At 49.7% G+C, this 15,400-nt stretch overlaps 13 non-coding genes across 13 annotated transcripts; all 13 read left to right on the top strand.

Annotated features, from left to right (window-relative positions):
- Positions 1 to 434: 434 nt before the first annotated feature.
- On the top strand, positions 435 to 553 carry LOC126447727 (5S ribosomal RNA). The gene has a single exon (XR_007583891.1). It is a non-coding gene; the product is annotated as a 5S ribosomal RNA (ribosomal RNA).
- Positions 554 to 1,579: 1,026 nt separating this feature from the next.
- LOC126447726 (5S ribosomal RNA) lies at positions 1,580 to 1,698 on the top strand. The gene has a single exon (XR_007583890.1). It is a non-coding gene; the product is annotated as a 5S ribosomal RNA (ribosomal RNA).
- A 1,026-nt stretch (positions 1,699 to 2,724) lies between these two features.
- LOC126447725 (5S ribosomal RNA) lies at positions 2,725 to 2,843 on the top strand. The gene has a single exon (XR_007583889.1). It is a non-coding gene; the product is annotated as a 5S ribosomal RNA (ribosomal RNA).
- A 1,027-nt stretch (positions 2,844 to 3,870) lies between these two features.
- LOC126447724 (5S ribosomal RNA) lies at positions 3,871 to 3,989 on the top strand. The gene has a single exon (XR_007583888.1). It is a non-coding gene; the product is annotated as a 5S ribosomal RNA (ribosomal RNA).
- Positions 3,990 to 5,015: 1,026 nt separating this feature from the next.
- LOC126447753 (5S ribosomal RNA) lies at positions 5,016 to 5,134 on the top strand. The gene has a single exon (XR_007583915.1). It is a non-coding gene; the product is annotated as a 5S ribosomal RNA (ribosomal RNA).
- A 1,027-nt stretch (positions 5,135 to 6,161) lies between these two features.
- LOC126447752 (5S ribosomal RNA) lies at positions 6,162 to 6,280 on the top strand. The gene has a single exon (XR_007583914.1). It is a non-coding gene; the product is annotated as a 5S ribosomal RNA (ribosomal RNA).
- Positions 6,281 to 7,307: 1,027 nt separating this feature from the next.
- Positions 7,308 to 7,426, top strand: LOC126447747 (5S ribosomal RNA). The gene has a single exon (XR_007583909.1). It is a non-coding gene; the product is annotated as a 5S ribosomal RNA (ribosomal RNA).
- A 1,030-nt stretch (positions 7,427 to 8,456) lies between these two features.
- Positions 8,457 to 8,575, top strand: LOC126447735 (5S ribosomal RNA). The gene has a single exon (XR_007583898.1). It is a non-coding gene; the product is annotated as a 5S ribosomal RNA (ribosomal RNA).
- A 1,036-nt stretch (positions 8,576 to 9,611) lies between these two features.
- Positions 9,612 to 9,729, top strand: LOC126447748 (5S ribosomal RNA). Its single transcript, XR_007583910.1, has one exon. It is a non-coding gene; the product is annotated as a 5S ribosomal RNA (ribosomal RNA).
- A 1,031-nt stretch (positions 9,730 to 10,760) lies between these two features.
- LOC126447750 (5S ribosomal RNA) lies at positions 10,761 to 10,881 on the top strand. Its single transcript, XR_007583912.1, has one exon. It is a non-coding gene; the product is annotated as a 5S ribosomal RNA (ribosomal RNA).
- A 1,031-nt stretch (positions 10,882 to 11,912) lies between these two features.
- On the top strand, positions 11,913 to 12,034 carry LOC126447751 (5S ribosomal RNA). The gene has a single exon (XR_007583913.1). It is a non-coding gene; the product is annotated as a 5S ribosomal RNA (ribosomal RNA).
- Positions 12,035 to 13,042: 1,008 nt separating this feature from the next.
- Positions 13,043 to 13,162, top strand: LOC126447749 (5S ribosomal RNA). Its single transcript, XR_007583911.1, has one exon. It is a non-coding gene; the product is annotated as a 5S ribosomal RNA (ribosomal RNA).
- A 1,026-nt stretch (positions 13,163 to 14,188) lies between these two features.
- Positions 14,189 to 14,307, top strand: LOC126447722 (5S ribosomal RNA). Its single transcript, XR_007583887.1, has one exon. It is a non-coding gene; the product is annotated as a 5S ribosomal RNA (ribosomal RNA).
- The last annotated feature ends 1,093 nt before the right edge of the window (positions 14,308 to 15,400 follow it).

The raw sequence follows: 15,400 nt of genomic DNA, 5'->3' as shown, positions 1-15,400 counted from the left end.
GGACACCAGGGACAAGATGCGTCTTCCGCGAGTGTCGAAGGCTGCACGCGCCAAGCGGATGACAGGAGGTGCAACGAGAAGCTGCGCGTCTCACACACACGGCGGCGCGCGCTAATTCGGCTGTCGCTCTGCTGGCACGTCGGATTGCGGAAGGAAGTGCTTACAATTACAATTCTGTTCGTGTTTTATGTTGTAAAGTTGTTAGCTTGTAACGATGTAATGTTAATAAATAAATTTATAAATCTCCAAAAAAAAAAATACACGACGCGCGTACTTCCGGCTCATAAGTTTTGGATCTCAGGATTGCGTTCGCGCTAGCGTGACGAATTGTCAGTAAAAAAAAATGCGGCTGCTTTCGACCGAAAAGTATGATTTTGTGTGTGTTGGGATAAGAACCGAATGCGAATTCTGCCATGCGCCTACATTACATGGGCGCCAACGGCCATACCATGTTGAATACACCGGTTCTCGTCCGATCACCGAAGTTAAGCAACATCGGGCGTGGTTAGTACTTGGATGGGTGACCACCTGGGAACATTACGTGCTGTTGGCTCCCTTTCATTTACTTTTTTTTTTTATACCGCCCTCTTTCCATACCACCGTTCTGTTGTGACAAAGATTCTTGCTTAAGCATTTTAATCTATTGTAATGACCATAAGGTGCGAAATTGCAGTAAATATCTCAGTTTGAGGGAGAATGTGCTAACCAAGTTCGCCAGGAAGTCTTTGAAAACGACAAAACAGTACGAATCGGCAGATGTGTTCTGAAATACGTCAGCGCCTGTTGTTGTGTAGCGGTGTACAATTCCTACTTCGATATGTAATTATAAATTTATTCCTTAGTCGACTCGTCTCGTCTCGTCATCTCCTGCAGACGTTTCTTGTGCTTGCGCTGTTATATGGGCCACGACCCGAGCGGCAGCGAGCGGCAGTCGAGCAAAGTCGGGACAAGTCGGGACGGGGACAGGGACAGGGATAGGAAAGGTGCGAATGCACTGCAAATTACGCAAACACCTCGTCTGAGGCGAGGCGAGGCGAGGCGAGGCGAGGAAGCTCACATTGCCAGCAGTGGCGCCCTCCAACAAGACTCTGCCACACCCCGCACAGGCCTTACGCCGGTCGGCCGCGCGCCAGCCCTCCTGCGCTGGACACCAGGGACAAGATGCGTCTTCCGCGAGTGTCGAAGGCTGCACGCGCCAAGCGGATGACAGGAGGTGCAACGAGAAGCTGCGCGTCTCACACACACGGCGGCGCGCGCTAATTCGGCTGTCGCTCTGCTGGCACGTCGGATTGCGGAAGGAAGTGCTTACAATTACAATTCTGTTCGTGTTTTATGTTGTAAAGTTGTTAGCTTGTAACGATGTAATGTTAATAAATAAATTTATAAATCTCCAAAAAAAAAAATACACGACGCGCGTACTTCCGGCTCATAAGTTTTGGATCTCAGGATTGCGTTCGCGCTAGCGTGACGAATTGTCAGTAAAAAAAAATGCGGCTGCTTTCGACCGAAAAGTATGATTTTGTGTGTGTTGGGATAAGAACCGAATGCGAATTCTGCCATGCGCCTACATTACATGGGCGCCAACGGCCATACCATGTTGAATACACCGGTTCTCGTCCGATCACCGAAGTTAAGCAACATCGGGCGTGGTTAGTACTTGGATGGGTGACCACCTGGGAACATTACGTGCTGTTGGCTCCCTTTCATTTACTTTTTTTTTTTATACCGCCCTCTTTCCATACCACCGTTCTGTTGTGACAAAGATTCTTGCTTAAGCATTTTAATCTATTGTAATGACCATAAGGTGCGAAATTGCAGTAAATATCTCAGTTTGAGGGAGAATGTGCTAACCAAGTTCGCCAGGAAGTCTTTGAAAACGACAAAACAGTACGAATCGGCAGATGTGTTCTGAAATACGTCAGCGCCTGTTGTTGTGTAGCGGTGTACAATTCCTACTTCGATATGTAATTATAAATTTATTCCTTAGTCGACTCGTCTCGTCTCGTCATCTCCTGCAGACGTTTCTTGTGCTTGCGCTGTTATATGGGCCACGACCCGAGCGGCAGCGAGCGGCAGTCGAGCAAAGTCGGGACAAGTCGGGACGGGGACAGGGACAGGGATAGGAAAGGTGCGAATGCACTGCAAATTACGCAAACACCTCGTCTGAGGCGAGGCGAGGCGAGGCGAGGCGAGGAAGCTCACATTGCCAGCAGTGGCGCCCTCCAACAAGACTCTGCCACACCCCGCACAGGCCTTACGCCGGTCGGCCGCGCGCCAGCCCTCCTGCGCTGGACACCAGGGACAAGATGCGTCTTCCGCGAGTGTCGAAGGCTGCACGCGCCAAGCGGATGACAGGAGGTGCAACGAGAAGCTGCGCGTCTCACACACACGGCGGCGCGCGCTAATTCGGCTGTCGCTCTGCTGGCACGTCGGATTGCGGAAGGAAGTGCTTACAATTACAATTCTGTTCGTGTTTTATGTTGTAAAGTTGTTAGCTTGTAACGATGTAATGTTAATAAATAAATTTATAAATCTCCAAAAAAAAAAATACACGACGCGCGTACTTCCGGCTCATAAGTTTTGGATCTCAGGATTGCGTTCGCGCTAGCGTGACGAATTGTCAGTAAAAAAAAATGCGGCTGCTTTCGACCGAAAAGTATGATTTTGTGTGTGTTGGGATAAGAACCGAATGCGAATTCTGCCATGCGCCTACATTACATGGGCGCCAACGGCCATACCATGTTGAATACACCGGTTCTCGTCCGATCACCGAAGTTAAGCAACATCGGGCGTGGTTAGTACTTGGATGGGTGACCACCTGGGAACATTACGTGCTGTTGGCTCCCTTTCATTTACTTTTTTTTTTTTATACCGCCCTCTTTCCATACCACCGTTCTGTTGTGACAAAGATTCTTGCTTAAGCATTTTAATCTATTGTAATGACCATAAGGTGCGAAATTGCAGTAAATATCTCAGTTTGAGGGAGAATGTGCTAACCAAGTTCGCCAGGAAGTCTTTGAAAACGACAAAACAGTACGAATCGGCAGATGTGTTCTGAAATACGTCAGCGCCTGTTGTTGTGTAGCGGTGTACAATTCCTACTTCGATATGTAATTATAAATTTATTCCTTAGTCGACTCGTCTCGTCTCGTCATCTCCTGCAGACGTTTCTTGTGCTTGCGCTGTTATATGGGCCACGACCCGAGCGGCAGCGAGCGGCAGTCGAGCAAAGTCGGGACAAGTCGGGACGGGGACAGGGACAGGGATAGGAAAGGTGCGAATGCACTGCAAATTACGCAAACACCTCGTCTGAGGCGAGGCGAGGCGAGGCGAGGCGAGGAAGCTCACATTGCCAGCAGTGGCGCCCTCCAACAAGACTCTGCCACACCCCGCACAGGCCTTACGCCGGTCGGCCGCGCGCCAGCCCTCCTGCGCTGGACACCAGGGACAAGATGCGTCTTCCGCGAGTGTCGAAGGCTGCACGCGCCAAGCGGATGACAGGAGGTGCAACGAGAAGCTGCGCGTCTCACACACACGGCGGCGCGCGCTAATTCGGCTGTCGCTCTGCTGGCACGTCGGATTGCGGAAGGAAGTGCTTACAATTACAATTCTGTTCGTGTTTTATGTTGTAAAGTTGTTAGCTTGTAACGATGTAATGTTAATAAATAAATTTATAAATCTCCAAAAAAAAAAATACACGACGCGCGTACTTCCGGCTCATAAGTTTTGGATCTCAGGATTGCGTTCGCGCTAGCGTGACGAATTGTCAGTAAAAAAAAATGCGGCTGCTTTCGACCGAAAAGTATGATTTTGTGTGTGTTGGGATAAGAACCGAATGCGAATTCTGCCATGCGCCTACATTACATGGGCGCCAACGGCCATACCATGTTGAATACACCGGTTCTCGTCCGATCACCGAAGTTAAGCAACATCGGGCGTGGTTAGTACTTGGATGGGTGACCACCTGGGAACATTACGTGCTGTTGGCTCCCTTTCATTTACTTTTTTTTTTTATACCGCCCTCTTTCCATACCACCGTTCTGTTGTGACAAAGATTCTTGCTTAAGCATTTTAATCTATTGTAATGACCATAAGGTGCGAAATTGCAGTAAATATCTCAGTTTGAGGGAGAATGTGCTAACCAAGTTCGCCAGGAAGTCTTTGAAAACGACAAAACAGTACGAATCGGCAGATGTGTTCTGAAATACGTCAGCGCCTGTTGTTGTGTAGCGGTGTACAATTCCTACTTCGATATGTAATTATAAATTTATTCCTTAGTCGACTCGTCTCGTCTCGTCATCTCCTGCAGACGTTTCTTGTGCTTGCGCTGTTATATGGGCCACGACCCGAGCGGCAGCGAGCGGCAGTCGAGCAAAGTCGGGACAAGTCGGGACGGGGACAGGGACAGGGATAGGAAAGGTGCGAATGCACTGCAAATTACGCAAACACCTCGTCTGAGGCGAGGCGAGGCGAGGCGAGGCGAGGAAGCTCACATTGCCAGCAGTGGCGCCCTCCAACAAGACTCTGCCACACCCCGCACAGGCCTTACGCCGGTCGGCCGCGCGCCAGCCCTCCTGCGCTGGACACCAGGGACAAGATGCGTCTTCCGCGAGTGTCGAAGGCTGCACGCGCCAAGCGGATGACAGGAGGTGCAACGAGAAGCTGCGCGTCTCACACACACGGCGGCGCGCGCTAATTCGGCTGTCGCTCTGCTGGCACGTCGGATTGCGGAAGGAAGTGCTTACAATTACAATTCTGTTCGTGTTTTATGTTGTAAAGTTGTTAGCTTGTAACGATGTAATGTTAATAAATAAATTTATAAATCTCCAAAAAAAAAAATACACGACGCGCGTACTTCCGGCTCATAAGTTTTGGATCTCAGGATTGCGTTCGCGCTAGCGTGACGAATTGTCAGTAAAAAAAAATGCGGCTGCTTTCGACCGAAAAGTATGATTTTGTGTGTGTTGGGATAAGAACCGAATGCGAATTCTGCCATGCGCCTACATTACATGGGCGCCAACGGCCATACCATGTTGAATACACCGGTTCTCGTCCGATCACCGAAGTTAAGCAACATCGGGCGTGGTTAGTACTTGGATGGGTGACCACCTGGGAACATTACGTGCTGTTGGCTCCCTTTCATTTACTTTTTTTTTTTTATACCGCCCTCTTTCCATACCACCGTTCTGTTGTGACAAAGATTCTTGCTTAAGCATTTTAATCTATTGTAATGACCATAAGGTGCGAAATTGCAGTAAATATCTCAGTTTGAGGGAGAATGTGCTAACCAAGTTCGCCAGGAAGTCTTTGAAAACGACAAAACAGTACGAATCGGCAGATGTGTTCTGAAATACGTCAGCGCCTGTTGTTGTGTAGCGGTGTACAATTCCTACTTCGATATGTAATTATAAATTTATTCCTTAGTCGACTCGTCTCGTCTCGTCATCTCCTGCAGACGTTTCTTGTGCTTGCGCTGTTATATGGGCCACGACCCGAGCGGCAGCGAGCGGCAGTCGAGCAAAGTCGGGACAAGTCGGGACGGGGACAGGGACAGGGATAGGAAAGGTGCGAATGCACTGCAAATTACGCAAACACCTCGTCTGAGGCGAGGCGAGGCGAGGCGAGGCGAGGAAGCTCACATTGCCAGCAGTGGCGCCCTCCAACAAGACTCTGCCACACCCCGCACAGGCCTTACGCCGGTCGGCCGCGCGCCAGCCCTCCTGCGCTGGACACCAGGGACAAGATGCGTCTTCCGCGAGTGTCGAAGGCTGCACGCGCCAAGCGGATGACAGGAGGTGCAACGAGAAGCTGCGCGTCTCACACACACGGCGGCGCGCGCTAATTCGGCTGTCGCTCTGCTGGCACGTCGGATTGCGGAAGGAAGTGCTTACAATTACAATTCTGTTCGTGTTTTATGTTGTAAAGTTGTTAGCTTGTAACGATGTAATGTTAATAAATAAATTTATAAATCTCCAAAAAAAAAAATACACGACGCGCGTACTTCCGGCTCATAAGTTTTGGATCTCAGGATTGCGTTCGCGCTAGCGTGACGAATTGTCAGTAAAAAAAAATGCGGCTGCTTTCGACCGAAAAGTATGATTTTGTGTGTGTTGGGATAAGAACCGAATGCGAATTCTGCCATGCGCCTACATTACATGGGCGCCAACGGCCATACCATGTTGAATACACCGGTTCTCGTCCGATCACCGAAGTTAAGCAACATCGGGCGTGGTTAGTACTTGGATGGGTGACCACCTGGGAACATTACGTGCTGTTGGCTCCCTTTCATTTACTTTTTTTTTTTTATACCGCCCTCTTTCCATACCACCGTTCTGTTGTGACAAAGATTCTTGCTTAAGCATTTTAATCTATTGTAATGACCATAAGGTGCGAAATTGCAGTAAATATCTCAGTTTGAGGGAGAATGTGCTAACCAAGTTCGCCAGGAAGTCTTTGAAAACGACAAAACAGTACGAATCGGCAGATGTGTTCTGAAATACGTCAGCGCCTGTTGTTGTGTAGCGGTGTACAATTCCTACTTCGATATGTAATTATAAATTTATTCCTTAGTCGACTCGTCTCGTCTCGTCATCTCCTGCAGACGTTTCTTGTGCTTGCGCTGTTATATGGGCCACGACCCGAGCGGCAGCGAGCGGCAGTCGAGCAAAGTCGGGACAAGTCGGGACGGGGACAGGGACAGGGATAGGAAAGGTGCGAATGCACTGCAAATTACGCAAACACCTCGTCTGAGGCGAGGCGAGGCGAGGCGAGGCGAGGAAGCTCACATTGCCAGCAGTGGCGCCCTCCAACAAGACTCTGCCACACCCCGCACAGGCCTTACGCCGGTCGGCCGCGCGCCAGCCCTCCTGCGCTGGACACCAGGGACAAGATGCGTCTTCCGCGAGTGTCGAAGGCTGCACGCGCCAAGCGGATGACAGGAGGTGCAACGAGAAGCTGCGCGTCTCACACACACGGCGGCGCGCGCTAATTCGGCTGTCGCTCTGCTGGCACGTCGGATTGCGGAAGGAAGTGCTTACAATTACAATTCTGTTCGTGTTTTATGTTGTAAAGTTGTTAGCTTGTAACGATGTAATGTTAATAAATAAATTTATAAATCTCCAAAAAAAAAAATACACGACGCGCGTACTTCCGGCTCATAAGTTTTGGATCTCAGGATTGCGTTCGCGCTAGCGTGACGAATTGTCAGTAAAAAAAAATGCGGCTGCTTTCGACCGAAAAGTATGATTTTGTGTGTGTTGGGATAAGAACCGAATGCGAATTCTGCCATGCGCCTACATTACATGGGCGCCAACGGCCATACCATGTTGAATACACCGGTTCTCGTCCGATCACCGAAGTTAAGCAACATCGGGCGTGGTTAGTACTTGGATGGGTGACCACCTGGGAACATTACGTGCTGTTGGCTCCCTTTCATTTACTTTTTTTTTTTATACCGCCCTCTTTCCATACCACCGTTCTGTTGTGACAAAGATTCTTGCTTAAGCATTTTAATCTATTGTAATGACCATAAGGTGCGAAATTGCAGTAAATATCTCAGTTTGAGGGAGAATGTGCTAACCAAGTTCGCCAGGAAGTCTTTGAAAACGACAAAACAGTACGAATCGGCAGATGTGTTCTGAAATACGTCAGCGCCTGTTGTTGTGTAGCGGTGTACAATTCCTACTTCGATATGTAATTATAAATTTATTCCTTAGTCGACTCGTCTCGTCTCGTCATCTCCTGCAGACGTTTCTTGTGCTTGCGCTGTTATATGGGCCACGACCCGAGCGGCAGCGAGCGGCAGTCGAGCAAAGTCGGGACAAGTCGGGACGGGGACAGGGACAGGGATAGGAAAGGTGCGAATGCACTGCAAATTACGCAAACACCTCGTCTGAGGCGAGGCGAGGCGAGGCGAGGCGAGGAAGCTCACATTGCCAGCAGTGGCGCCCTCCAACAAGACTCTGCCACACCCCCGCACAGGCCTTACGCCGGTCGGCCGCGCGCCAGCCCTCCTGCGCTGGACACCAGGGACAAGATGCGTCTTCCGCGAGTGTCGAAGGCTGCACGCGCCAAGCGGATGACAGGAGGTGCAACGAGAAGCTGCGCGTCTCACACACACGGCGGCGCGCGCTAATTCGGCTGTCGCTCTGCTGGCACGTCGGATTGCGGAAGGAAGTGCTTACAATTACAATTTCTGTTCGTGTTTTTATGTTGTAAAGTTGTTAGCTTGTAACGATGTAATGTTAATAAATAAATTTATAAATCTCCAAAAAAAAAAATACACGACGCGCGTACTTCCGGCTCATAAGTTTTGGATCTCAGGATTGCGTTCGCGCTAGCGTGACGAATTGTCAGTAAAAAAAAAATGCGGCTGCTTTCGACCGAAAAGTATGATTTTGTGTGTGTTGGGATAAGAACCGAATGCGAATTCTGCCATGCGCCTACATTACATGGGCGCCAACGGCCATACCATGTTGAATACACCGGTTCTCGTCCGATCACCGAAGTTAAGCAACATCGGGCGTGGTTAGTACTTGGATGGGTGACCACCTGGGAACATTACGTGCTGTTGGCTCCCTTTCATTTACTTTTTTTTTTTTATACCGCCCTCTTTCCATACCACCGTTCTGTTGTGACAAAGATTCTTGCTTAAGCATTTTAATCTATTGTAATGACCATAAGGTGCGAAATTGCAGTAAATATCTCAGTTTGAGGGAGAATGTGCTAACCAAGTTCGCCAGGAAGTCTTTGAAAACGACAAAACAGTACGAATCGGCAGATGTGTTCTGAAATACGTCAGCGCCTGTTGTTGTGTAGCGGTGTACAATTCCTACTTCGATATGTAATTATAAATTTATTCCTTAGTCGACTCGTCTCGTCTCGTCATCTCCTGCAGACGTTTCTTGTGCTTGCGCTTGTTATATGGGCCACGACCCGAGCGGCAGCGAGCGGCAGTCGAGCAAAGTCGGGACAAGTCGGGACGGGGACAGGGACAGGGATAGGAAAGGTGCGAATGCACTGCAAATTACGCAAACACCTCGTCTGAGGCGAGGCGAGGCGAGGCGAGGCGAGGAAGCTCACATTGCCAGCAGTGGCGCCCCTCCAACAAGACTCTGCCACACCCCGCACAGGCCTTACGCCGGTCGGCCCGCGCGCCAGCCCTCCTGCGCTGGACACCAGGGACAAGATGCGTCTTCCGCGAGTGTCGAAGGCTGCACGCGCCAAGCGGATGACAGGAGGTGCAACGAGAAGCTGCGCGTCTCACACACACGGCGGCGCGCCGCTAATTCGGCTGTCGCTCTGCTGGCACGTCGGATTGCGGAAGGAAGTGCTTACAATTACAATTCTGTTCGTGTTTTATGTTGTAAAGTTGTTAGCTTGTAACGATGTAATGTTAATAAATAAATTTATAAATCTCCAAAAAAAAAAATACACGACGCGCGTTACTTCCGGCTCATAAGTTTTGGATCTCAGGATTGCGTTCGCGCTAGCGTGACGAATTGTCAGTAAAAAAAAATGCGGGCTGCTTTCGACCGAAAAGTATGATTTTGTGTGTGTTGGGATAAGAACCGAATGCGAATTCTGCCATGACGGCCCTACATTACATGGGCGCCAACGGCCATACCATGTTGAATACACCGGTTCTCGTCCGATCACCGAAGTTAAGCAACATCGGGCGTGTTAGTACTTGGATGGGTGACCACCTGGGAACATTACGTGCTGTTGGCTCCCTTTCATTTACTTTTTTTTTTTTATACCGCCCTCTTTCCATACCACCGTTCTGTTGTGACAAAGATTCTTGCTTAAGCATTTTAATCTATTGTAATGACCATAAGGTGCGAAATTGCAGTAAATATCTCAGTTTGAGGGAGAATGTGCTAACCAAGTTCGCCAGGAAGTCTTTGAAAACGACAAAACAGTACGAATCGGCAGATGTGTTCTGAAATACGTCAGCGCCTGTTGTTGTGTAGCGGTTGTACAATTCCTACTTCGATATGTAATTATAAATTTATTCCTTAGTCGACTCGTCTCGTCTCGTCATCTCCTGCAGACGTTTCTTGTGCTTGCGCTGTTATATGGGCCACGACCCGAGCGGCAGCGAGCGGCAGTCGAGCAAAGGTCGGGACAAGTCGGGACGGGGACAGGGACAGGGATAGGAAAGGTGCGAATGCACTGCAAATTACGCAAACACCTCGTCTGAGGCGAGGCGAGGCGAGGCGAGGCGAGGAAGCTCACATTGCCAGCAGTGGCGCCCTCCAACAAGACTCTGCCACACCCCGCACAGGCCTTACGCCCGGTCGGCCGCGCGCCAGCCCTCCTGCGCTGGACACCAGGGACAAGATGCGTCTTCCGCGAGTGTCGAAGGCTGCACGCGCCAAGCGGATGACAGGAGGTGCAACGAGAAGCTGCGCGTCTCACACACACGGCGGCGCGCGCTAATTCGGCTGTCGCTCTGCTGGCACGTCGGGATTGCGGAAGGAAGTGCTTACAATAACAATTCTGTTCGTGTTTTATGTTGTAAAGTTGTTAGCTTGTAACGATGTAATGTTAATAAATAAATTTATAAATCTCCAAAAAAAAAAATACACGACGCGCGTACTTCCGGCTCATAAGTTTTGGATCTCAGGATTGCGTTCGCGCTAGCGTGACGAATTGTCAGTAAAAAAAAATGCGGCTGCTTTCGACCGAAAAGTATGATTTTGTGTGTGTTGGGATAAGAACCGAATGCGAATTCTGCCATGCGCCTACATTACATGGGCGCCAACGGCCATACCATGTTGAATACACCGGTTCTCGTCCGATCACCGAAGTTAAGCAACATCGGGCGGTTGGTTAGTACTTGGATGGGTGACCACCTGGGAACATTACGTGCTGTTGGCTCCCTTTCATTTACTTTTTTTTTTTATACCGCCCTCTTTCCATACCACCGTTCTGTTGTGACAAAGATTCTTGCTTAAGCATTTTAATCTATTGTAATGACCATAAGGTGCGAAATTGCAGTAAATATCTCAGTTTGAGGGAGAATGTGCTAACCAAGTTCGCCAGGAAGTCTTTGAAAACGACAAAACAGTACGAATCGGCAGATGTGTTCTGAAATACGTCAGCGCCTGTTGTTGTGTAGCGGTGTACAATTCCTACTTCGATATGTAATTATAAATTTATTCCTTAGTCGACTCGTCTCGTCTCGTCATCTCCTGCAGACGTTTCTTGTGCTTGCGCTGTTATATGGGCCACGACCCGAGCGGCAGCGAGCGGCAGTCGAGCAAAGTCGGGACAAGTCGGGACGGGGGACAGGGACAGGGATAGGAAAGGTGCGAATGCACTGCAAATTACGCAAACACCTCGTCTGAGGCGAGGCGAGGCGAGGCGAGGCGAGGAAGCTCACATTGCCAGCAGTGGCGCCCTCCAACAAGACTCTGCCACACCCCGCACAGGCCTTACGCCGGTCGGCCGCGCGCCAGCCCTCCTGCGCTGGACACCAGGGACAAGATGCGTCTTCCGCGAGTGTCGAAGGCTGCACGCGCCAAGCGGATGACAGGAGGTGCAACGAGAAGCTGCGCGTCTCACACACACGGCGGCGCGCGGCTAATTCGGCTGTCGCTCTGCTGCACGTCGGATTGCGGAAGGAAGTGCTTACAATTACAATTCTGTTCGTGTTTTATGTTTGTAAAGTTGTTAGCTTGTAACGATGTAATGTTAATAAATAAATTTATAAATCTCCAAAAAAAAAAATTACACGACGCGCGTACTTCCGGCTCATAAGTTTTGGATCTCAGGATTGCGTTCGCGCTAGCGTGACGAATTGTCAGTAAAAAAAAATGCGGCTGCTTTCGACCGAAAAGTATGATTTTGTGTGTGTGTTGGGATAAGAACCGAATGCGAATTCTGCCATGCGCCTACATTACATGGGCGCCAACGGCCATACCATGTTGAATACACCGGTTCTCGTCCCGATCACCGAAGGTTAAGCAACATCGGGGCGTGGTTAGTACTTGGATGGGTGACCACCTGGGAACATTACGTGCTGTTGGCTCCCTTTCATTTACTTTTTTTTTTTTATAACCGCCCTCTTTCCATACCACCGTTCTGTTGTATTTTAATCTATTGTAATGACCATAAGGTGCGAAATTGCAGTAAATATCTCAGTTTGAGGGAGAATGTGCTAACCAAGTTCGCCAGGAAGTCTTTGAAAACGACAAAACAGTACGAATCGGCAGATGTGTTCTGAAATACGTCAGCGCCTGTTGTTGTGTAGCGGTGTACAATTCCTACTTCGATATGTAATTATAAATTTATTCCTTAGTCGACTCGTCTCGTCTCGTCATCTCCTGCAGACGTTTCTTGTGCTTGCGCTGTTATATGGGCCACGACCCGAGCGGCCAGCGAGCGGCAGTCGAGCAAAGTCGGGACAAGTCGGGACGGGGACAGGGACAGGGATAGGAAAGGTGCGAATGCACTGCAAATTACGCAAACACCTCGTCTGAGGCGAGGCGAGGCGAGGCGAGGCGAGGAAGCTCACATTGCCAGCAGTGGCGCCCTCCAACAAGACTCTGCCACACCCCGCACAGGCCTTACGCCGGTCGGCCGCGCGCCAGCCCTCCTGCGCTGGACACCAGGGACAAGATGCGTCTTCCGCGAGTGTCGAAGGCTGCACGCGCCAAGCGGATGACAGGAGGTGCAACGAGAAGCTGCGCGTCTCACACACACGGCGGCGCGCGCTAATTCGGCTGTCGCTCTGCTGGCACGTCGGATTGCGGAAGGAAGTGCTTACAATTACAATTCTGTTCGTGTTTTATGTTGTAAAGTTGTTAGCTTGTAACGATGTAATGTTAATAAATAAATTTATAAATCTCCAAAAAAAAAAATACACGACGCGCGTACTTCCGGCTCATAAGTTTTGGATCTCAGGATTGCGTTCGCGCTAGCGTGACGAATTGTCAGTAAAAAAAAATGCGGCTGCTTTCGACCGAAAAGTATGATTTTGTGTGTGTTGGGATAAGAACCGAATGCGAATTCTGCCATGCGCCTACATTACATGGGCGCCAACGGCCATACCATGTTGAATACACCGGTTCTCGTCCGATCACCGAAGTTAAGCAACATCGGGCGTGGTTAGTACTTGGATGGGTGACCACCTGGGGAACATTACGTGCTGTTGGCTCCCTTTCATTTACTTTTTTTTTTTTATACCGCCCTCTTTCCATACCACCGTTCTGTTGTGACAAAGATTCTTGCTTAAGCATTTTAATCTATTGTAATGACCATAAGGTGCGAAATTGCAGTAAATATCTCAGTTTGAGGGAGAATGTGCTAACCAAGTTCGCCAGGAAGTCTTTGAAAACGACAAAACAGTACGAATCGGCAGATGTGTTCTGAAATACGTCAGCGCCTGTTGTTGTGTAGCGGTGTACAATTCCTACTTCGATATGTAATTATAAATTTATTCCTTAGTCGACTCGTCTCGTCTCGTCATCTCCTGCAGACGTTTCTTGTGCTTGCGCTGTTATATGGGCCACGACCCGAGCGGCAGCGAGCGGCAGTCGAGCAAAGTCGGGACAAGTCGGGACGGGGACAGGGACAGGATAGGAAAGGTGCGAATGCACTGCAAATTACGCAAACACCTCGTCTGAGGCGAGGCGAGGCGAGGCGAGGCGAGGAAGCTCACATTGCCAGCAGTGGCGCCCTCCAACAAGACTCTGCCACACCCCGCACAGGCCTTACGCCGGTCGGCCGCGCGCCAGCCCTCCTGCGCTGGACACCAGGGACAAGATGCGTCTTCCGCGAGTGTCGAAGGCTGCACGCGCCAAGCGGATGACAGGAGGTGCAACGAGAAGCTGCGCGTCTCACACACACGGCGGCGCGCGCTAATTCGGCTGTCGCTCTGCTGGCACGTCGGATTGCGGAAGGAAGTGCTTACAATTACAATTCTGTTCGTGTTTTATGTTGTAAAGTTGTTAGCTTGTAACGATGTAATGTTAATAAATAAATTTATAAATCTCCAAAAAAAAAATACACGACGCGCGTACTTCCGGCTCATAAGTTTTGGATCTCAGGATTGCGTTCGCGCTAGCGTGACGAATTGTCAGTAAAAAAAAAATGCGGCTGCTTTCGACCGAAAAGTATGATTTTGTGTGTGTTGGGATAAGAACCGAATGCGAATTCTGCCATGCGCCTACATTACATGGGCGCCAACGGCCATACCATGTTGAATACACCGGTTCTCGTCCGATCACCGAAGTTAAGCAACATCGGGCGTGGTTAGTACTTGGATGGGTGACCACCTGGGAACATTACGTGCTGTTGGCTCCCTTTCATTTACTTTTTTTTTTTATACCGCCCTCTTTCCATACCACCGTTCTGTTGTGACAAAGATTCTTGCTTAAGCATTTTAATCTATTGTAATGACCATAAGGTGCGAAATTGCAGTAAATATCTCAGTTTGAGGGAGAATGTGCTAACCAAGTTCGCCAGGAAGTCTTTTGAAAACGACAAAACAGTACGAATCGGCAGATGTGTTCTGAAATACGTCAGCGCCTGTTGTTGTGTAGCGGTGTACAATTCCTACTTCGATATGTAATTATAAATTTATTCCTTAGTCGACTCGTCTCGTCTCGTCATCTCCTGCAGACGTTTCTTGTGCTTGCGCTGTTATATGGGCCACGACCCGAGCGGCAGCGAGCGGCAGTCGAGCAAAGTCGGGACAAGTCGGGACGGGGACAGGGGACAGGGATAGGAAAGGTGCGAATGCACTGCAAATTACGCAAACACCTCGTCTGAGGCGAGGCGAGGCGAGGCGAGGCGAGGAAGCTCACATTGCCAGCAGTGGCGCCCTCCAACAAGACTCTGCCACACCCCGCACAGGCCTTACGCCCGGTCGGCCGCGCGCCAGCCCTCCTGCGCTGGACACCAGGGACAAGATGCGTCTTCCGCGAGTGTCGAAGGCTGCACGCGCCAAGCGGATGACAGGAGGTGCAACGAGAAGCTGCGCGTCTCACACACACGGCGGCGCGCGCTAATTCGGCTGTCGCTCTGCTGGCACGTCGGATTGCGGAAGGAAGTGCTTACAATTACAATTCTGTTCGTGTTTTATGTTGTAAAGTTGTTAGCTTGTAACGATGTAATGTTAATAAATAAATTTATAAATCTCCAAAAAAAAAAATACACGACGCGCGTACTTCCGGCTCATAAGTTTTGGATCTCAGGATTGCGTTCGCGCTAGCGTGACGAATTGTCAGTAAAAAAAAATGCGGCTGCTTTCGACCGAAAAGTATGATTTTGTGTGTGTTGGGATAAGAACCGAATGCGAATTCTGCCATGCGCCTACATTACATGGGCGCCAACGGCCATACCATGTTGAATACACCGGTTCTCGTCCGATCACCGAAGTTAAGGCGAACAT

The sequence above is a fragment of the Schistocerca serialis genome, unplaced genomic scaffold, assembly GCF_023864345.2.
Source record: "Schistocerca serialis cubense isolate TAMUIC-IGC-003099 unplaced genomic scaffold, iqSchSeri2.2 HiC_scaffold_540, whole genome shotgun sequence".
Classification (NCBI taxonomy): Eukaryota; Metazoa; Arthropoda; class Insecta; order Orthoptera; family Acrididae; genus Schistocerca; species Schistocerca serialis.
The sequence above is the reverse complement of the archived record's forward strand: the minus strand, read 5'-3'. Positions and strand labels throughout refer to the sequence as shown.